The sequence below is a fragment of the Cherax quadricarinatus genome, chromosome 86 (genome assembly GCF_038502225.1).
Source record: "Cherax quadricarinatus isolate ZL_2023a chromosome 86, ASM3850222v1, whole genome shotgun sequence".
Classification (NCBI taxonomy): Eukaryota; Metazoa; Arthropoda; class Malacostraca; order Decapoda; family Parastacidae; genus Cherax; species Cherax quadricarinatus.
In genome coordinates, this window is record NC_091377.1 from 13,739,546 (window position 1) to 13,762,331 (window position 22,786).

The window sequence follows — 22,786 nt, forward strand, 5'->3', positions numbered from 1 at the left end:
AAAGAACTTTGTCCTTGGAGGCAAAGAGGGGAATGTATGAGAGTATAGTTTTACCAACACTCTTATATGGGTGTGAAGCATGGGTGATGAATGTTGCAGCGAGGAGAAGGCTGGAGGCAGTGGAGATGTCATGTCTGAGGGCAATGTGTGGTGTGAATATAATGCAGAGAATTCGTAGTTTGGAAGTTAGGAGGAGGTGCGGGATTACCAAAACTGTTGTCCAGAGGGCTGAGGAAGGGTTGAGGTGGTTCGGACAGAATGACTTGAAGAGTGTATCAGTCTGTAGTGGAAGGAAGGCGGGGTAGGGGTCGCCCTAGGAAAGGTTGGAGGGAGGGGGTAAAGGAGGTTTTGTGTGCGAGGGGCTTGGACTTCCAGCAGGCGTGCGTGAGCGTGTTTGATAGGAGTGAATGGAGACGAATGGTTTTTAATACTTGACGTGCAAAGTAACATTTATGAAGGGGTTCAGGGAAACCAGCAGGCCGGACTTGAGTCCTGGAGATGGGAAGTACAGTGCCTGCACTCTGAAGGAAGGGTGTTAATGTTGCAGTTTAAAAACTGTAGTGTAAAGCATCCTTCTGGCAGGACAGTGATGGAGTGAATGATGGTGAAAGTTTTTCTTTTTCGAGCCACCCTGCCTTGGTGGGAATCGGCCAGTGTGATAATAAAAAATATATATAAACAAACACATCAGTCGCTTCCCACCAAGGCAGGGTGGCCCGAAAAAGAAAAACTTTCACCATCATTCACTCCATCACTGTCCTGCCAGAAGGATGCTTTACACTACAGTTTTTAAACTGCAACATTAACACCCTTCCTTCAGAGTGCAGACACTGTACTACCCATATTCAGAACTCAAGTCCGGTCTGCCGGTTTTCTTGAGTCCCTTCATAAATATTGCCCTGCTCACACTCCAACAGCACATCAAGTCCTATAACCCATTTGTCTCCATTTGTTCCTATCTAACATGCTCATTCATGCTTACTGAAAGGCCAAGCCCCTCGCACACAAAACCTCCTGTACCCCCTCCAACCTTTCCTAGGCCGACCTCTACTCAGCCTTCCCTCCACTATAGATTTATGTACTCTCAATGTCATTTTATTTTGTTCCATCATCTCTGCATGTCCGAACCACCTGAATAACCCCTACTCAACCCTCTGGATGATAGTTTTGGTAATCCCTCACCTCCTCCTAATTTCCAAACTAAGAATTCTCTTATATTCGCACAACACATTGTCCTCAGACACGACATCTCCATTGCCTCCAGCCTTCTTCTTGTTGCAACATTCACCACCCATGTTTCACATCCATATATAAAGCATAGTGAACTTCCAAGCGATTCGTGATTTCTCTCATTATCAAGGAACTGTAATATTGTGAGAAATCCCGAAAGCGTTGGAAGTTCACTATTTTTTTCACAGTGGTTCTGCATATATATATATATATATATATATATATATATATATATATATATATATATATATATATATATATATAGATATGTATATATATATGTATATATATATGTATATATATATATCTCCCATTCTCACATCACTTTAAAACGCGTTTCATGTTGTTACACAGATACCAGATACTTCATTGTTACGTGTCGTTGATAGTTTCATTTATTGTTACATATACGTTTTTATAAATTTATGCTACCAAATCTTTCTTAAAGTAACGAAGATAGTATTTAATAAATTTAGAGAGCGTTGAAAAGTTGACGGGACTGGATTAACTAAGTGTACGTATTGAAACGAAGTGTATGTTGACACGCGGAAATAAAGCTTTCAGTGACACACGTCTTGCTAAACCTCTCACTACCATCATGCTCAGCTCATCATGTAAGATGTCTATCATCTTGTACTCTCTTCCTCATCTATCTTCTCTTACTATCTACCCATCCATTATAGTTTCTCTACCTCACCTCCCTTCTCTTACTCCCATAAACACCAGAAATCCTTCATAATATAATATTATTATTATTATTATTATTAATATATTTACTATAAGTACATGTACAAGGTATACAGACCATGACATCAGTGACATACTACTATATAGAAAGCTCCTTGTTATGCAGAGAATTTCAGGTAAATTAGGTCAGTTTTGTTCCAGGATGAGACCCACACCAGTCCACTAACACCCAGGTACCCATTATTACTGATGGGTGAACATGGACAATCAGTGTAAGGACACACGTCCGATGTTTCTACCTCTTCGCCGGGAATCGAACCCAGACCCTCACCGTGTTAAGCGAGAGCTTTTGCCATCAGGCTACCAGTATCCTACCATCAACCTTCCCATGGTAATCCACAAAACACACCTCCCTTCCCTGAAGCATTTCTTCCAGTGAAGTCTAACTTTTTCTTGCTTACCTTCCTGTCTGCTCCTTCCCATTTCACCCACCCAGTTCCTTCTCCAAAAGTAAGAAACGGTGAAAGCGGATCAGTATGTGGCACATAGATGCAGAGGAAGTCATCAAAATGAAGATTAGAAGAATAGTGGAGAACCAGACATTGTAAGCCTCATAAAAGTAGAATTTATTAGGGTAGCAAATATTTTCGACTTTTTTACACGTTGAGTAAAAAAGTGGAAAACATATTAGTATTAATACAGTTTATGGAAACTACCAGCAAGTAACCTGGGCATAATTAAAACAACTTCTTGTGGGAGACGTCACTGACTGGGAGAGAGAATTTGGAAAACTGGGACGTGCATGGATGAATGAGCAGACTGATGGAGGCAAGAATGAAAACTTCATGCTCAGCATGTCAAGGTGTGATGAGAATGCAAGACTAAACCTGTTATTTTCCTTAAATGGTTAAGACATTAAGAGTGAGAGATGCAGCAGTCAATTTTGAGATCCTGCTAGAAACAAGAATGTAAATGTGAATGAAAGGAAAAAAATATTAATATATCCGAATACAAAACAGGAGACTAGGATGGGAAACTCTGAGAAGAGTACACTGGGAAAGGTAAGTGTATGGACAACAACACTGTGGGAGCGTGTGCACGTCAGGGGTATTAACAGTCACATAAATTTATACAAAATATGACATGAAATATAAAATATAATGATGAGTCTGGAGTGTAGGGAAGCCATAGTGAAGAATAAAATGACATGGAGAGTTATAGAGCAGTAAAGATGGCAGTAAAAGATGAACAAGAAACACGTGCAAGGGTCAGGCAGGAAGTTAGAGAATTTTAAAATTATACAACAACATACAATAAAGACTTTGACAGCTACACAAGACTGAAGATGATTATGAAATATCAAGTTTTAAGATTAAAAGAGGAATGAGAACCAGCGAAAAATAAGGAAGTAAACGAGGAGGTGTCAGAAGTGTCCAAGAGTTCTTCGGAGATGAAAGCCAGATAACGAAGAGTGAAGCAACGTGTAACTTCCGTTAATATTATTAATATTGGTAAAATAACCATGACGAGCTACAGATATTAATATTAGAAGAACGGATAATATTCAACTTTTAGTGGTAGAAATCTAAATTCTAAACGAGAAACTCGTGATAAATACTGAAATCTGGTTAAGGACTGGGCCACGGGGGCGTTGACCCCCGGAACACCCTCCAGGTTGACAAAGTTACAAGAAAACTATCAAGCCGAGGATCACAACAGCAACAAAGTTACAAGAGAACTATCAAGCTCAGGTAGGTCAAGCAAGCATTAGAGGGTAAGCAGTCTTCCGGTCCTGTGGTTACTACAGGGCTCCTAATTGTTACCTGCGTGCATCTATCCATTACCAGTGAAGTCGAGTGTCTTGCCTTGTTTGGTCTCCGTGGTGGGTGCAGCAGGTGGCAAGATGAAGTCTGACATCTGCGTAATTGCAGTCTTAGAAACGGGGACCACCCATCGTTTTATCAGATAGAACCATTAGTATTTTACTTGGAGGCGATTCGGAATGCCTTTAATGGCAACATTGATCACCTGCAGGTCTTGCCTGGTCATGATCAAGAACTAGAGGCAACTGTACTCTACAATCACTGCAATGGTTGATCACCTGCTAGCTTTGCCCAGTCATCATCAGGTAACTAGATGTAGCTGTTCTCCGCCACCAACATACCGGTTTATCATCTTTGACTTTTGCCCCAACGTCTTAATCACAAAGGTGGTTTACTAACCTTTTATGGAAACCAGAACAACACTACCAAAAATGGCCCCAGTGGCTGAAATGCTGCAACCCATTCAGAATGATAATAGCAATGTCATCCTCGACCACTCCAGCGCCTCTCGTTGGCGCCTAATATCCTTTATCTTCGGCACTGAATTGTAGATGGAATTGTTTACATTCTAATCAAGTGTGTCTGGCCCATGGTCGGGCTCCAGGAGTAGAAAAACTCTGGGAACACATCACTACAAAGATGCAAGTTCTCAGTACATTTTCCAACTGTTGATATCTCTCCTGCCATCAACGAGACTGTGAGCTCAAAACAATAGTTTAGACGTAAGAGTAAAAAGTGATTCTAATAATACCATCACTGATGTTATTTCTCTTGGTTTGAAGGTTCTCGTTATCCACTTTATTATTATCCTGGCCTTTACATTTGCCTTTCTGTGTTCTCTACATAAGAGGTCACCCAATATTATTTATTCATAAGTGTTTTACATATTTCTTTCGTTCTAAGAGATGATCTGCCTGTGTTTTGTATCCTCTGTTTATTTTGAATTCTTCATTCTTTCTACATCTAAACAGTTGGATTTTATCTCCATCGAAGATCATTTTCATTTATTTTTCCCAATGAAAGATTTTCTTTATAGCTGATTGTAATTTTTCTGTCTTCTACTGAGGTGAGTTTCTTCTCTATTTTGATATCAACCGCAAATAATATTACGAAGCTGTCACTAGTATTTTTATTTAAATTTGTCAAGAGAACGAGACACAGCGTAGTGGTCATAACTGTGTCTTGGAGTAGACAACTTTTTAATGTACTAAGATTGGAATTTATTTTGTCTACTGCTGCTTTTTGTCCTCATTTAATACTTTCATTCCATGGCCGCATCTGTTGAATGTCTTCGCAAAACCTGTGTAGACCTCGTCTACATTTTTGTTTTCCATTTGATCTAGTAGTTATGGTAAGTATATTTCTACTCTAAATTCATTTTGATCTGGGTATGGACTAGGCAAGGAAATATTACAGGAATAAGAACTGTTAAAAATAGAGATCGTAAGAGTCACGTATCAAAGGAAGTCTTACTTTGTTGACTAAATTTGCTTGTAACAGATAAGTGAACTGTAGATATAAATCCAGATGTACTCCTCTAAGCCCTTTTGGGGCTTAGTTTCTAGGCCTTTTGTGTATCCATGTGCTCTTGCGCTACCTCGCACAAGATGGATACAGGGTGCACAATAAACTAGCCACTTCGGTGGCAAAATCTAATCTGTGAGACGTCGCCTTGGTCTAAATAGCCCTCTATGACATCTATGATAAACATAAATCGCTATTTAGGTCAGAACGTGGTTCCTGTGATCTGCCTCTGTAATGTAAAGGTTGACTGCTGCACTTGGGTTACGTTCCTAGTTTGCCGACTTCTCACCATTTACTGTATTAAAGCACAGAAAAATATGGTGTGTACTAAGTACAGGTAATGTGTGTAAGATTTACCTGTACTGTATAAGATATTTTAAAGGCTTCTCTTTATCACTCATGTGAGAGAAAGGTAGCACTTCACTCCATGATTGTTATCTATAATCCTGTGTGATGAATGGTTTGAAAAACCGACAAGTTGAAGATTGAGACACTTATGCAGCATATGGAAATCTTTATTCCATATGCTGCATAAGTGTCTCAATCTTCATCTATAATCCTACTACCTATATTTGTGTCGGTTGGTGGTGGTCCTTGACGTGCAGTCACAACCAGTATCTCTCTTCACCTGTGCACCAGTTTTCTGGTAGTGGAGCGCCACAAAATTTTTGCACAGATCTTCATAACCTGTAGCCTCGTTTCGGGTTTATTTTAGGTCATAAGAGAGATAGCAAGAATTGTGAGGGGGAAAAGACTAGGGGTAGGATAGAGCAGTGTGATAGGTTGTGGATAAACAGAAAGAGAGAGGTTAGAAAGGATAAGTAGCCTGTCAACTTCGGGTTATAATGGCGTGCTTATTGTCATATAATTATGAGTGTGGTCGTATCCTTCCAGAGTTTGAGCCTTCCATTTCCTTACGAACGTGTGTACGAGTGTGTGTGTGTGTGTGTGTGTGTGTGTGTGTGTGTGTGTGTGTGTGTGTGTGTGTGTGTGTGTGTGTGTGTGTGTACGTGCGTGCGTGCGTGCGCAGACGTCCCTCTCTTTCTCCTTGACCTCTTCAACGCCTACTTAAGTGGCGGTGGCGGCGGTGGTTTGCTCGCCAAGGGTCCTTATTTGTCTCTGGATCTGACATGCCTGTGACCACTTTTGAGAGTTTTGTTCCAAAACCGACTGGAGTTCAGGTTTAATTGTTATAACTTAAGTTAGAAGGTTGACAGCTAGTCGAATCATTGAGGCAGCGTATAGTGACATACAGATTCTGAAAAATACAATATCTCTAAATAGATATTACAGTAAATTCTGTGTATATGCAACTAGGGAAATGTATTTCCTTGTATATGCCTCGAGTTCATCAATGATTGCCTGATAAACCAGGCTGTCGCTGCTAGTGATTCACAGGCATTTATAGCTATCCTTTGAGTTAGTTTAATATGTGTATTATGCACCCCATACCCATCCTGTGGGCGGTAGTCAAAAGATTACAGAGGTACATAATGGGTCCAGGGACTACCTCAACATTACAGAGGCACATAATGGGTCCGGGGACTGTACCTCAACATTACAGAGGCACATAATGGGTCCGGGGACTGTACCTCAACATTACAGAGGTACATAATGGGTCCGGGGACTGTACGTCAACATTACAGAGGTACATAATGGGTCCAGGGACTGGACCTCAACATTACAGAGGTACATAATGGGTCCAGGGACTGTACCTCAACATTACAGAGGTACATAATGGGTCCAGGGACTGTACCTCAACATTACAGAGGCACATAATGGGTCCCGGGACTGTACCTCAATATTACAGAGGCACATAATGGGTCCGGGACTGTACCTCAACAATACAGAGGTACATAATGGGTCCGGGGACTGTACCTCAACATAACAGAGGTACATAATGGGTCCAGGGACTGTACCTCAACGTTACAGAGGTACATAATGAGTCCAGGGACTGTACCTCAACATTACAGAGGTACATAATGGGTCCAGGGACTGTACCTCAACATTACAGAGGCACATAATGGGTTCAGGGACTGTACCTCAACTTTACAGAGGTACATAATGGGTCCAGGGACTGTACCTCAACATTACAGAGGTACGTAATGGGTCCAGGGACTGTACCTCAACATTACAGAGGTACATAATGGGTCCAGGGACTGTACCTCAACATTACAGAGGTACATAATGGGTCCAGGAACTGTACCTCAGCATTACAGAGGCACATATTGGGTCCAGGGGCTGTACCTCAACATTACAGAGGTACATAATGGGTCCAGGGACTGTACCTCAACATTACAGAGGTACATAATGGGTCCAGGGACTGTACCTCAACATTACAGAGGTACATAATGGGTCCAGGGACTGTACCTCAACATTACAGAGGTACATAATGGGTCCAGGGACTGTACCTCAACACTACAGAGGTACATAATGGGTCCAGGGACTGTACCTCAACATTACAGAGGTACATAATGGGTCCAGGGACTGTAACTCAACATTGCAGAGGTACATAATGGGTCCAGGGACTGTACCTCAACATTACAGAGGTACATAGTGGGTCCAGGGACTGTACCTCAACCTTACAGAGGTACATAATGGGTCCAGGGACTGTACATCAACATTACAGAGGCACAAAATGGGTCCGGGGACTGTACCTCAACATTACAGGGGCACATAATGGGTCCCGGGACTGTACCTCAACATTACAGAGGCACATAATGGGTCCGGGGACTGTACCTCAACAATACAGAGGTACATAATGGTTCCAGGGACTGTAACTCAACATTACAGAGGTACATAATGGGTCCAGGGACTGTACCTCAACATTACAGAGGTACATAGTGGGTCCAGGGACTGTACATCAACATTACAGAGGCACAAAATGGGTCCGGGGACTGTACCTCAACATTACAGAGGCACATGATGGGTCCCGGGACGGTACCTCAACATTACAGAGGCACATAATGGGTCCGGGGACTGTACCTCAACAATACAGAGGTACATAATGGGTCCGGGGACTGTACCTCAACATAACAGAGGTACATAATGGGTCCAGGGACTGTACCTCAACATTACAGAGGTACATAATGAGTCCAGGGACTGTACCTCAACATTACAGAGGTACATAATGGGTCCAGGGACTGTACCTCAACATTACAGAGGCACATAATGGGTTCAGGGACTGTACCTCAACTTTACAGAGGTACATAATGAGTCCAGGGACTGTACCTCAACATTACAGAGGTACGTAATGGGTCCAGGGACTGTACCTCAACATTACAGAGGTACATAATGGGTCCAGGGACTGTACCTCAACATTACAGAGGTACATAATGGGTCCAGGAACTGTACCTCAACATTACAGAGGCACATAATGGGTCCAGGGGCTGTACCTCAACATTACAGAGGTACATAATGGGTCCAGGGACTTTATGTCAACATTACAGAGGTACATAATGGGTCCAGGGACTGTACCTCAACATTACAGAGGTACATAATGGGTCCAGGGACTGTACATCAACATTACAGAGGTACATAATGGGTCCAGGGACTGTACCTGAACACTACAGAGGTACATAATGGGTCCAGGGACTGTACCTCAACATTACAGAGGTACATAGTGGGTCCAGGGACTGTACCTCAACATTACAGAGGTACATAATGGGTCCAGGGACTGTACCTCAACATTACAGAGGTACATAATGGGTCCAGGGACTGTACCTCAACATTACAGAGGTACATAATGGGTCCAGGGACTGTACCTCAACATTACAGAGGTACATAATGGGTCCAGGGACTGTACCTCAACATTACAGAGGTACATAATGGGTCCAGGGACTGTACCTCAACATTAGAGGTACATAATGGGTCCAGGGACTGTACCTCAACATTACAGAGGTACATAATGGGTCCAGGGACTGTACCTCAACATTAGAGGTACATAATGGGTCCAGGGACTGTACCTCAACATTACAGAGGTACATAATGGGTCCAGGGACTGTTCCTCAACATTACAGAGGTACATAATGGGTCCAGGGACTGTACCTCAACATTACAGAGGTACATAATGGGTCCAGGGACTGTACCTCAACATTACAGAGGTACATAATGGGTCCAGGGACTGTACCTCAACATTAGAGGTACATAATGGGTCCAGGGACTGTACCTCAACATTACAGAGGTACATAATGGGTCCAGGAACTGTACCTCAACATTACAGAGGTAAATAATGGGTCCAGGAACTGTACCTCAACATTACAGAGGTACATAATGGGTCCAGGAACTGTACTTCAACATTACAGAGGTACATAATGGGTCCAGGAACTGTACCTCAACATTACAGAGGTACATAATGGGTACAGGGACTGTACCTCAACATTACAGAGGTACATAATGGGTCCAGGGACTGTAACTCAACATTACAGAGGTACATAATGGGTCCAGGAACTGTACCTCAACATTACAGAGGTACATAATGGGTCCAGGGACTGTACCTCAACATTACAGAGGTACATAATGGGTCCAGGGACTGTACCTCAACATTACAGAGGTACATAATAGGTCCAGGAACTGTACCTCAACATTACAGAGGTACATAATGGGTCCAGGGACTGTACCTCAACATTACAGAGGTACATAATGGGTCCAGGGACTGTACCTCAACATTACAGAGGTACATAATGGGTCCAGGGACTGTACCTCAACATTACAGAGGTACATAATGGGTCCAGGGACTGTACCTCAACATTACAGAGGTACATAATGGGTCCAGGGACTGTACCTCAACATTACAGAGGTACATAATGGGTCCAGGGACTGTACCTCAACATTACAGAGGTACATAATAGGTCCAGGGACTGTACCTCAACATTACAGAGGTACATAATGGGTCCAGGGACTGTACCTCAACATTACAGAGGTACATAATGGGTCCAGGGACTGTACCTCAACATTACAGAGGTACATAATGGGTCCAGGGACTGTACCTCAACATTACAGAGGTACATAATGGGTCCAGGGACTGTACCTCAACATTACAGAGGTACATAATGGGTCCAGGGACTGTACCTCAACATTACAGAGGTACATAATGGGTCCAGGGACTGTACCTCAACACTACAGAGGTACATAATGGGTCCAGGGACTGTACCTCAACATTACAGAGGTACATAATGGGTCCAGGGACTGTACCTCAACATTACAGAGGTACATAATGGGTCCAGGGACTGGGCCTCAACATTACAGAGGTACATAATGGGTCCAGGGACTGTACCTCAACATTACAGAGGTACATAATGGGTCCAGGGACTGGGCCTCAACATTACAGAGGTACATAATGGGTCCAGGGACTGGGCCCCAAAGTTTTGATAGCTGAACAAATTATAAAGGTAATGAACCATTAACATGTCCACACTCGATCACAGCTGCAATAATTTATTAATGCAAATATTAACTTTATTAACAGTGATCAAAGTCAGGGTATTTCTCCAGAATGGTCTGTAATATACCACTGTGGATAAAATACTTTGCCATTTCTTGAACATTTCTGAGTGAGTTGTTTCTAAATTCATTAATTTTATCACACTCTAGTACATAATGACGCAGGGTGTGACGCACTCCAGTACATAATGACGCAGGGTGTGACGCACTCCAGTACATAATGATGCAGATTGTGACGCACTCCAGTACATAATGACAATAGTCCATCTGGCAAAGTTTACATTTCGTTTGGTCTACATCTGGTGGTGGTGATTTAACCTGCCAAAGATACTTGTAACCCAGCCGGAGCCGGGCGGTAGTGACATCCAAGAGTCTGCTTATCATGTTGGACGCACCATAGACATGTGGCTCCTCCTGCATGATACAATGATGATAGATGTACTGACTAGTGTCAGTCTCTCAGTCTTAAGTCAGTAGAGCTCAGTTGAAATTCCTTTCGTAATCAGTTCCTTAACCTGGAGTCAACGTGTCCAGTCCATCAATCTTGATTGATGATCTGGACACATCTACTCCAGGATACAGATACCCAAGTGTTGTACAAGTGTCTTATTTATCAACTTGTGGGTTTTCTAAACTATTTATTTCAAAAACATTTGACCTGTTTGCTTTTACTGTGGCAACTATAATTACCGTAGTGTTGTTATGGATCTCGGGACCTTGTTATTTAAATGTACTAAAATAATGCAGGAGAAAATGTTAGGGTAAAGTGACAGTTGTTTTAAGGAGAAAACGTGATAAGTTCAGTGTTAACACTGCAAGATCTTTTGGTCAGGTTAAAACAGCAGTGTTAACACTGCAAGATCTTTTGGTCAGGTTAAAACAGCAGTGTTAACACTGCAAGATCTTTTGGTCAGGTTAAAACAGTAATGTTAACACTGAAAGATCTCTTGGTCAGGTTAAAACAGTAATGTTAACACTGCAAGATCTTTTGGTCAGGTTAAAACAGTAATGTTAACACTGAAAGATCTCTTGGTCAGGTTAAAACAGTAATGTTAACACTGCAAGATCTTTTGGTCAGGTTAAAACAGCAGTGTTAACACTGCAAGATCTTTTGGTCAGGTTAAAACAGCAGTGTTAACACTGAAAGATCTTTTGGTCAGGTTAAAACAGCAATGTTAACACTGCAAGATCTCTTGGTCAGGTTAAAACAGCAGTGTTAACACTGCAAGATCTTTTGGTCAGGTTAATACAGTAATGTTAACACTGCAAGATCTCTTGGTCAGGTTAATACAGTAGTGTGTGTGTGTTGCTGATGTTTACTTCCGTCTGAACTACACTGCCAACACACTGATACATTCTGGCAACACAGTGACGCATAGTAGCAACACACTACTGCACACTGGCAGTGCATTGTTGCACACTGGCAACACACTGCTGCACACTGGCAACACGTTGTTGCACACTGGCAACACACTGCTGTACACTAGCAACACACTGCTGCACAGTGGCAACACACCGCTGCACACTGGCAACACACTGCTGCACACTGGCAACACGTTGTTGCACACTAGCAACGCACTGCTGCACACTGGCAACACACTGCTGTACACTAGCAACACACTACTGCACAATAGCAACGCACTGCTGCACACTGGCAACACGTTGTTGCACACTGGCAACACACTGCTGTACACTGGCAACACACTGCTGCACACTGGCAACACACCGCTGCACACTGGCAACACATTGCTGCACACTGGCAACACACTGCTGTACGCTGCTGCACACTGGCAACACACTGCTGCACACTGGCAACACACTGCTGCACACAGACAATACATTGTTGCACGCTAGGAATATACTGCTGCCCACCAGCAACACACTGCTGCACACTGGCAACACACTGCTGCACACTGGCAACACACTGCTTCACAATGGCAACACACTGCTGCACACTTGCAACACACTGCTGCACACTGGCAACACACTGCTGCACACTTGCAACACACTGCTGCACACTGGCAACACACTGCTGCACACTTGCAACACACTGCTGCACACTTGCAACACACTGCTGCACACTGGCAACACACTGCTGCACACTGGCAACACACTGCTGCACACTGGCAACACACTGCTGCACACTGGCAACACACTGCTGCACACTGGCAACACACTGCTGCACACTGGCAACACACTGCTGCACACTAGCAACACACTGCTGTACACTGGCAACACACTGCTGCACACTGGCAACACGTTGTTGCACACTGGCAACACACTGCTGCACACTGGCAACACACTGCTGCACACAGACAATACATTGTTGCACGCTAGGAATATACTGCTGCCCACCAGCAACACACTGGCAACACATTGCTGTTCACTGGCAACACACTGCTGTACACTGGCAACACACTGCTGCACACTGGCAACACGTTGTTGCACACAGACAATACATTGTTGCACGCTAGGAATATACTGCTGCCCACCAGCAACACACTGCTGCACACTGGCAACACACTGCTGTACACTGGCAACACACTGCTGCACACTGGCAACACACTGCTGCACACTGGCAACACACTGCTGCACACTGGCAACACACTGCTTCACACTGGCAACACACTGCTTCACACTGGCAACACACTGCTGCACACTGGCAACACACTGCTGCACACTGGCAACACACTGCTTCACACTGGCAACACACTGCTGCACACTGGCAACACACTGCTTCACACTGGCAACACACTGCTGTACACTGGCAACACACTGCTGCACACTGGCAACACACTGCTGTACACTGGCAACACACTGCTGCACACTGGCAACACACTGCTGTACACTGGCAACACACTGCTTCACACTGGCAACACACTGCTGTACACTGGCAACACACTGCTTCACACTGGCAACACACTGCTGCACACTTGCAACACACTGCTGCACACTGGCAACACACTGCTGCACACTGGCAACACACTGCTGCACACTGGCAACACACACCGCTGCACACTGGCAACACACTGCTGCACACTTGCAACACACTGCTGCACACTTGCAACACACTGCTGCACACTGGCAACACACTGCTGCACACTGGCAACACGTTGTTGCACACAGACAATACATTGTTGCACGCTAGGAATATACTGCTGCCCACCAGCAACACACTGCTGCACACTGGCAACACACTGCTGCACACTGGCAACACGTTGTTGCACACAGACAATACATTGTTGCACGCTAGGAATATACTGCTGCCCACCAGCAACACACTGGCAACACACTGACGCACTCAACTCAACTCGTCTTGTAAGGATAATCAGGTGTGTTTTATGTACACACTTGTACCATGGTACACTTTTACCGCCAAATTTATCAGTTGGTTTGGCGGGAAGTCAACCGTGAACAGTAGTGCTTACAACAACAAGTGCATTGTTTGATTGTGTTGTGAAGTGCCTTGTTTGAGTGTGTTGTGAGGGTATCCAGGGATGAATGTGTTGTGAATGTATTCAAGGATGAGTGTGTTGTGAGGGTATCCAGGGATGAGTGTGTTGTGAGGGTATCCAGGGATGAGTGTGTCGTGAGGGTATCCAAGGATGGTTGGAGTGTGTTCTGAGGGTATCCAGGGATGAGTGTGCTGTGAGGGGTATCCAGGGATGAGTGTGTTGAGGGGTATCCAGGGATGAGTGTGTTGAGGGGTATCCAGGGATGAGTGTGTTGAGGGGTATCCAGGGATGAGTGTATTGTGAGGGTATCCAGGGATGGAGTGTGTTCTGAGGGTATCCAGGGATGGTTGGAGTGTGTTGTCAGGGTATCCAGGGATGAGTGTGCTGTGAGGGGTATCCAGGGTGAGTGTGTTGAGGGGTATCCAGGAATGAGTGTGTTGAGGGGTATCCATGGACGAGTGTGTTGTGAGGGTATCCAGGGATGAGTGCGTTGTGAAGGTGTCCAGGGACGAGTGTGTTGTGAGGGTATCCAGGGATGAGTGTGTTGTTAGGGTATCCAGGGATGATTGTGTTACGAGGGTATCCATGGATGAGTGTGCTGTGAGGGTATCCAGGGATGGAGTGTGTTGTGAGGGTATCCAGGGATGGAGTGTGTTGTGAGGGTATTCAGGGATGAGTGTGTTGTGAGGGTATTCAGGAATTGTTGGAGTGTGTTGTGAGGGTATCCAGGAATGAAGTGTGCTGTGAGGGTATCCAGGGATGGTTGGAGTGTGTTGTGAGGGTATCCAGGGATGGTTGGAGTGTGTTGTGAGGGTATCCAGGGATGGTTGGAGTGTGTTGTGAGGGTATCCAGGGATGGTTGGAGTGTGTTGTCAGGGTATCCAGGGATGGTTGGAGTGTGTTGTCAGGGTATCCAGGGATGGTTGGAGTGTGTTGTCAGGGTATCCAGGGATGGTTGGAGTGTGTTGTCAGGGTATCCAGGGATGGTTGGAGTGTGTTGTAAGGGTATCCAGGGATGGTTGGAGTGTGTTGTCAGGGTATCCAGGGATGGTTGGAGTGTGTTGTCAGGGTATCCAGGGATGGTTGGAGTGTGTTGTCAGGGTATCCAGGGATGGTTGGAGTGTGTTGTCAGGGTATCCAGGGATGGTTGGAGTGTGTTGTCAGGGTATCCAGGGATGGTTGGAGTGTGTTGTCAGGGTATCCAGGGATGGTTGGAGTGTGTTGTCAGGGTATCCAGGGATGGTTGGAGTGTGTTGTCAGGGTATCCAGGGATGGTTGGAGTGTGTTGTCAGGGTATCCAGGGATGGTTGGAGTGTGTTGTCAGGGTATCCAGGGATGGTTGGAGTGTGTTGTCAGGGTATCCAGGGATGGTTGGTGTGTGTTGTCAGGGTATCCAGGGATGGTTGGAGTGTGTTGTCAGGGTATCCAGGGATGGTTGGAGTGTGTTGTCAGGGTATCCAGGGATGGTTGGAGTGTGTTGTCAGGGTATCCAGGGATGGTTGGAGTGTGTTGTCAGGGTATCCAGGGATGGTTGGAGTGTGTTGTCAGGGTATCCAGGGATGGTTGGAGTGTGTTGTCAGGGTATCCAGGGATGGTTGGAGTGTGTTGTCAGGGTATCCAGGGATGGTTGGAGTGTGTTGTCAGGGTATCCAGGGATGGTTGGTGTGTGTTGTCAGGGTATCCAGGGATGGTTGGAGTGTGTTGTCAGGGTATCCAGGGATGGTTGGAGTGTGTTGTCAGGGTATCCAGGGATGGTTGGAGTGTGTTGTCAGGGTATCCAGGGATGGTTGGAGTGTGTTGTCAGGGTATCCAGGGATGGTTGGAGTGTGTTGTCAGGGTATCCAGGGATGGTTGGAGTGTGTTGTCAGGGTATCCAGGGATGGTTGGAGTGTGTTGTCAGGGTATCCAGGGATGGTTGGAGTGTGTTGTCAGGGTATCCAGGGATGGTTGGAGTGTGTTGTCAGGGTATCCAGGGATGGTTGGAGTGTGTTGTCAGGGTATCCAGGGATGGTTGGAGTGTGTTGTCAGGGTATCCAGGGATGGTTGGAGTGTGTTGTCAGGGTATCCAGGGATGGTTGGAGTGTGTTGTCAGGGTATCCAGGGATGGTTGGAGTGTGTTGTCAGGGTATCCAGGGATGGTTGGAGTGTGTTGTCAGGGTATCCAGGGATGGTTGGAGTGTGTTGTCAGGGTATCCAGGGATGGTTGGTGTGTGTTGTCAGGGTATCCAGGGATGGTTGGAGTGTGTTGTCAGGGTATCCAGGGATGGTTGGAGTGTGTTGTCAGGGTATCCAGGGATGGTTGGAGTGTGTTGTCAGGGTATCCAGGGATGGTTGGTGTGTGTTGTCAGGGTATCCAGGGATGGTTGGAGTGTGTTGTCAGGGTATCCAGGGATGGTTGGAGTGTGTTGTCAGGGTATCCAGGGATGGTTGGAGTGTGTTGTCAGGGTATCCAGGGATGGTTGGTGTGTGTTGTCAGGGTATCCAGGGATGGTTGGAGTGTGTTGTCAGGGTATCCAGGGATGGTTGGAGTGTGTTGTCAGGGTATCCAGGGATGGAGTGTGTTGTAAACAGGTTGGTAGACTTGTGCTGGTATGAGGTGTCATATATGCTGATATACTTTACCTTTGATATACCTTTCATTAGTCCCCAGAGTTTTTCTACTCCGTGAACCCGGCCATGGGCCAGGCTCGTCCGGCGCTAGCCTGGTCAACCAGGCTGTTGCTGCTGGTGGACCTCAGCCCCACATATCCATCACAGCCTGGTTGATCTGGAAAGTCCAGGCTAGACTGCCTTCAGTATTATTAATATTTATGGGGACGCGATAAACCCGTAAGGGGAAATGGGAGGTATCCAGGTTTGATCCGTGGAAAAGGTAAGTTATAAGACTCTCCATCAGCGCCGGCTGACACTACTGAAGTCTCCAGCTCAGGCTGACACTACTGAAGTCTTCAGCTCAGGCTGACACTACTGAAGTCTTCAGCTCAGGCTGACACTACTGAAGTCTCCAGCTCAGGCTGACACTACTAAAGTCTCCAGCTCAGGCTGACACTACTGAAGTCTCCAGCTCAGGCTGACACTACTGAAGTCTCCAGCTCAGGCTGACACTACTGAAGTCTCCAGCTCAGGCTGACACTACTGAAGTCTCCAGCTCAGGCTGACACTACTGAAGTCTCCAGCTCAGGCTGACACTACTGAAGTCTCCAGCTCAGGCTGACACTACTGAAGTCTCCAGCTCAGGCTGACACTACTGAAGTCTCCAGCTCAGGCTGACACTACTGAAGTCTCCAGCTCAGGCTGACACTACTGAAGTCTCCAGCTCAGGCTGACACTACTGAAGTCTCCAGCTCAGGCTGACACTACTGAAGTCTCCAGCTCAGGCTGACACTACTGAAGTCTCCAGCTCAGGCTGACACTACTGAAGTCTCCAGCTCAGGCTGACACTACTGAAGTCTCCAGCTCAGGCTGACACTACTGAAATCTCCAGCTCAGGCTGACACTACTGAAGTCTCCAGCTCAGGCTGACACTACTGAAGTCTCCAGCTCAGGCTGACACTACTGAAGTCTCCAGCTCAGGCTGACACTACTGAAGTCTCCAGCTCAGGCTGACACTACTGAAATCTCCAGCTCAGGCTGACACTACTGAAGTCTCCAGCTCAGGCTGACACTACTGAAGTCTCCAGCTCAGGCTGACACTACTGAAGTCTCCAGCTCAGGCTGACACTACTGAAGTCTCCAGCTCAGGCTGACACTACTGAAGTCTCCAGCTCAGGCTGACACTACTGAAGTCTCCAGCTCAGGCTGACACTACTGAAGTCTCCAGCTCAGGCTGACACTACTGAAGTCTCCAGCTCAGGCTGACACTACTGAAGTCTCCAGCTCAGGCTGACACTACTGAAGTCTCCAGCTCAGGCTGACACTACTGAAGTCTCCAGCTCAGGCTGACACTACTGAAGTCTCCAGCTCAGGCTGACACTACTGAAGTCTCCAGCTCAGGCTGACACTATTGAAGTCTCCAGCTCAGGCTGACACTACTGAAGTCTCCAGCTCAGGCTGACACTACTGAAGTCTTCAGCTCAGGCTGACACTACTGAAGTCTCCAGCTCAGGCTGACACTACTGAAGTCTTCAGCTCAGGCTGACACTACTGAAGTCTCCAGCTCAGGCTGACACTACTGAAGTCTCCAGCTCAGGCTGACACTACTGAAGTCTCCAGCTCAGGCTGACACTACTGAAGTCTTCAGCTCAGGCTGACACTACTGAAGTCTCCAGCTCAGGCTGACACTACTGAAGTCTTCAGCTCAGGCTGACACTACTGAAGTCTCCAGCTCAGGCTGACACTACTGAAGTCTTCAGCTCAGGCTGACACTACTGAAGTCTCCAGCTCAGGCTGACACTACTGAAGTCTTCAGCTCAAGCAGACACTACTGAAGTCTCCAGCTCAGGCTGACACTACTGAAGTCTCCAGCTCAGGCTGACACTACTGAAGTCTCCAGCTCAGGCTGACACTACTGAAGTCTCCAGCTCAGGCTGACACTACTGAAGTCTCCAGCTCAGGCTGACACTACTGAAGTCTCCAGCTCAGGCTGACACTACTGAAGTCTCCAGCTCAGGCTGACACTACTGAAGTCTCCAGCTCAGGCTGACACTACTGAAGTCTCCAGCTCAGGCTGACACTACTGAAGTCTCCAGCTCATGCTGACACTACTGAAGTCTCCAGCTCAGGCTGACACTACTGAAGTCTCCAGCTCAGGCTGACACTACTGAAGTCTCCAGCTCAGGCTGACACTACTGAAGTCTCCAGCTCAGGCTGACACTACTGAAGTCTCCAGCTCAGGCTGACACTACTGAAGTCTCCAGCTCAGGCTGACACTACTGAAGTCTTCAGCTCAGGCTGACACTACTGAAGTCTCCAGCTCAGGCTGACACTACTGAAGTCTTCAGCTCAGGCTGACACTACTGAAGTCTCCAGCTCAGGCTGACACTACTGAAGTCTTCAGCTCAGGCTGACACTACTGAAGTCTCCAGCTCAGGCTGACACTACTGAAGTCTTCAGCTCAAGCAGACACTACTGAAGTCTCCAGCTCAGGCTGACACTACTGAAGTCTCCAGCTCAGGCTGACACTACTGAAGTCTCCAGCTCAGGCTGACACTACTGAAGTCTCCAGCTCAGGCTGACACTACTGAAGTCTCCAGCTCAGGCTGACACTACTGAAGTCTCCAGCTCAGGCTGACACTACTGAAGTCTCCAGATCAGGCTGACACTACTGAAGTCTTCAGCTCAGGCTGACACTACTGAAGTCTTCAGCTCAGGCTGATACTTTTCAAGACTGCGACCCATCCTGTGTGATGGAATATAACAGGGGAAACACAGCTAGCCTTTGTTCCCACTGTCTGTCATATAGGCTAGTGTAGCAGCACACTACTGATGTATCCCCGGAGAGTGTTCCGAGGGTCAACGCCCCCACGGTCTGATCCATGGCCAGGCCTCGCTGTAGATCGGGGCCTGATCAACCAGGATGTTACTGCTAGCTATATCCAACTTTAGTTAAGGTAAGATTTGTCAGGAAACACGATAAGTGATTCCTGACTCGGATCTTAATCATATGATGACCCACAGATTCAAGCTTTTGGTCATCTGACCGAGGCCTTCCACTGGCTTACCACTCCACCTCTTTAAAAAATATAATAATAATCTACTAACACATGTACAAGGTATACAGACCTAATTGACATTAATGATGTACTACTATATAGAAAGTCCCTTGTTATGTAGAACATTACTACCAAATTAGGTTAGTTTTGTCTCCAGGATGCGACCCGCACCAGTTGACTAACACCCAGGTACATATTTTACAGCTGGGTGAACATGTACAGCAGGTGTCTCAAGGAGACACGTCCTAAATTTTTCACCCGTACCGAGGATCGAACCCTGGACCTCAGTGCATGAACTGAGTGTTCTAGCAATTGAGCTACTATCCCACTTGGTAAATTAAAAAAAAAAAAAAGAAATTCTGGTGTGTGCGTGTGAAGGCTTGTGCCTCGCACCAGTTGTGTACGAAGGAGACATCTTTTTATCTCTGGTGGGGTGGCAGGTAGTGTACACAGTTGGTCGTGGCATGACTCAGGGAACGTCACCGCCTGCCCAGCCTCCGCACCTGCAACGTAGACAGAAAATGTGGTGTTAGTTCTGCACTCGTGAAAGAAAACGTGTTGTTGGTTGAGCACTCGTGAAAAAACTACTGTTGGTTGTGCACTTGTGAGGAAAAAAATGTGTTGATAGTCAGGTGCTTAAGAAAGAGAACTTGTTGGTTAAGCTCTCGCCAGGAGCACAGGGAAGCTGGTTAAGCATGGACCACAAGCAAAAACTGGACGCTTGAACTACACTGAAATGTTCTGCCTTAGCATTTCTTCCACACTAAGGAGATTGTTTCCTGACAAACCTTACCTAACCTAACCTACGATGAAGGTTCAACATTCGCCTCTTGTTATACGTTTGGTATACAATACCAACAATATAAAGAATTAGACACGTGTGCATCATCTTTCATATATAGTTCAACTGTCTTCCAATTATGTCCTTGAATTTGTATTGATCAAGCTACTGGATGGCGAAACATCTACCAGATGTTGTACATGTGTCTAGTTCAACCTGAACCAGCATTAAAACATATGAAGCAGTAGGCACACCAGAATATAAACAAACATACAATGAGTTTCTTGAAAAGTCACTTTCAGAGTCAGAAGAATAAACAAGAGAAGTGTATATCAAAGACGAAAGTGTTTTCTTCCATAAATATTATAAAATATAGGCCAAGATGACTATGTGTGTGTGTGTGTGTGAAAATACACACACACACACACACACACACACACACACACACACACACACACACAACCTCACGAAAGAAACAGTCCAAACCAGGATCTACAAACAGTAGCATTTCTCTTTGGTGTGTATTTAGTGGTAGTACAGTGATGCTGTCCTGGTGTTTATCTTGCTGTTAAATGTTGCTAGTGTGACGGTGATGCTGTCCTGGTGTTTATCTTGCTGTTAAATGTTGCTAGTGTGACGGTGATGCTGTCCTGGTGTTTACCTTGCTGTTAAATGTTGCTAGTGTGACGGTGATGCTGTCCTGGTGTTTACCTTGCTGTTAAATGTTGCTAGTGTGACGGTGATGCTGTCCTGGTGTTTACCTTGCTGTTAAATGTTGCTAGTGTGACGGTGATGCCAGCGTTAATATATTGTGGGACAAAGCTATTACCACCATTGTTAATTGTGGAAGAGAGCTCTTAACATCATTGTTAATTGTGGGAGAGAGCTCTTAACATCGTTGTTAATTGTGGGAGAGAGCTCTTAACATCATTGTTAATTATGGGAGAGAGCTCTTAACATTATTGTTAATTGTGGGAGAGAGCTCTTAACATTGTTGTTAATTATGGGAGAGAGCTCTTAACATTATTGTTAATTGTGGGAGAGAGCTCTTAACATCATTGTTAATTATGGGAGAGAGCTCTTAACATTATTGTTAATTGTGGGAGAGAGCTCTTAACATCATTGTTAATTGTGGGAGAGAGCTCTTAACATCATTGTTAATTATGGGAGAGAGCTCTTAACATTATTGTTAATTGTGGGAGAGAGCTCTTAACATTATTGTTAATTGTGGGAGAGAGCTCTTAACATCATTGTTAATTATGGGAGAGAGCTCTTAACATTATTGTTAATTGTGGGAGAGAGCTCTTAACATTATTGTTAATTGTGGGAGAGAGCTCTTAACATCATTGTTAATTATGGGAGAGAGCTCTTAACATTATTGTTAATTGTGGGAGAGAGCTCTTAACATTGTTGTTAATTTATTGCGCGAGAAGGTAAAAAACGAGGGTAGGTACCAAGGTTTCTGTGTGGTACCTTGAAAATGCCTCCTCAGACCTTCTGGGTTTGTGTCTTACTTTAAGGAAGGAACTGATTGTTAGTGGACTTTATAAGTGCCACTTTTGTTTACTACAAAGACTTGGTCAGAGCAACTTAATACACCTAACATGTTACTATCTTTGTGGAACAACACTTTCTTTACTATCTTTGTGGAACAACACTTTCTTTACTATCTTTGTGGAACAACACTTTCTTTACTATCTTTGTGGAACAACACTTTCTTTACTATCTTTGTGGAACAACACTTTGTTTACTATCTTTGTGGAACAACACTTTCTTTACTATCTTTGTGGAATAACACTTTCTTTACTATCTTTGTGGAACAACACTTTCTTTACTATCTTTGTGGAACAACACTTTCTTTACTATCTTTGTGGAACAACACTTTGTTTACTATCTTTGTGGAACAACACTTTCTTTACTATCTTTGTGGAATAACACTTTCTTTACTATCTTTGTGGAACAACACTTTCTTTACTATCTTTGTGGAACAACACTTTGTTTACTCTGTGGAACAACACTTTAGTATCTTTGTGGAATAACACTTTCTTTACTCTGTGGAACAACACTTTAGTATCTTTGTGGAACAACACTTTCTTTATTATCTTTGTGGAACAACACTTTACTATCTTTGTGGAACAACACTTTCTTTACTATCTTTGTGGAACAACACTTTCTTTACTATGTGGAACAACA

General features: G+C 45.1%; 1 long non-coding RNA gene across 1 annotated transcript in view; it reads right to left on the reverse strand.

The window, feature by feature from the left end:
- LOC138855250 (uncharacterized) overlaps positions 1-22,786 on the reverse strand; it is a 185,215-nt gene that overhangs the window by 28,563 nt on the left and 133,866 nt on the right. The window contains exon 2 of the long non-coding RNA XR_011394442.1: positions 20,206-20,315. This is a non-coding gene — a long non-coding RNA (uncharacterized lncRNA). The remainder of the gene's footprint in view (positions 1-20,205; positions 20,316-22,786) is intronic.